A 1,218-nucleotide genomic window follows, 5' to 3' on the forward strand; every position below is an offset into this window, starting at 1 on the left:
CTACTTTCCCGCAAACCACAAAACGCACAAAACCATCATTTAAATAGTGCCACCCGTTACGCAATCGCTCTTGTTAAATCACCCGCAAACCATGGTTCAGCCCCTCGCGCAAAATTCCAGTTTGCGAGCGCAAATTACTGCACGCAAAATTGGATCTTGATAAATCCGGCCCTTAGTATTTTAATCAAAATCATTTTTCCAATGACCAAAGGAGGGCATTGTTTAAAGAAACCTAAATCTGTGAATGAAAAATGTTTCCATCAATATAAGAAAGTTTCCCAAACATTCCAGAGAACAGTTTTCACTTTCTAAACCAAATAATATTATAGTGTCAGATAGTGGAGACAGAACGATGTTCTTTAGGTCTAACCAGCTTTGGAAATCTGTTCAGAATTATTTGAAAATTGGTAAAAAAAAAAAAAAGTTTCAAACTCTCAATGTTTATCATACAAAATACACAATATTCTATATATAATTTTAATTCTGATCATAAAAACTCTTCAGTTGGATATATTTTATTAATTATTTTAAATTGTATCTCTTCAACTTTTGGAGGCAGAGGGTTAGTTATATAGTTAGTTGTTCTCATGAAATCTTATCCGTTATAATTTCATTTGAAATGTAGTGTCTTCTAATTGAATTTATAAAATATTCCTTTAAGAGGAAACTTCTCATCTGAATACCTTCAATCTGTAGTGAACTCAGTACTGGGGAAGTGTCAGAGTATACCAAATAATTCTAAACCCGAGAACTAAAAGAGCAAGGTATAGATTTAGAAGTTTGCTGTTTTTTTGGCAGATTGGGGTATATTGGGCTTAAAAAACCAGCATGATCCAAAAAAGTTTCATTCTGAATCGACCAAGTGATTAACAGACCAGATTCCTTTAATATACCACTCTCTTTTGAATACTGGCTTCACTACTTATCTCTTGTTCCAAATTGTAATTGTTAGAGTGATAACTATCCTGTGATTCAACCAGAAGGGTCATAACTTTTATGACCCCTAGTAGGTCATGAGGCAGAATCACACGGTTGTGTGACTTCCATCCAGCCAGTTGGTCAATTCACACTATCTTGTTACCTGCATCCTCCCAGACAATCATTACTGGGTCTTCTGTTTTAGGCCCGCCTGTTTGATGTTGTAAACTGTTACCGTATTTTCACGACTATAAGGCGTGTATATGTGCGGTGCGCCCTATGGTGCGGTGCGCCCTATGG

Source organism: Cyprinodon variegatus, unplaced genomic scaffold (assembly GCF_000732505.1).
Source record: "Cyprinodon variegatus isolate N-32 unplaced genomic scaffold, C_variegatus-1.0 Scaffold1431, whole genome shotgun sequence".
NCBI lineage: Eukaryota > Metazoa > Chordata > Actinopteri > Cyprinodontiformes > Cyprinodontidae > Cyprinodon > Cyprinodon variegatus.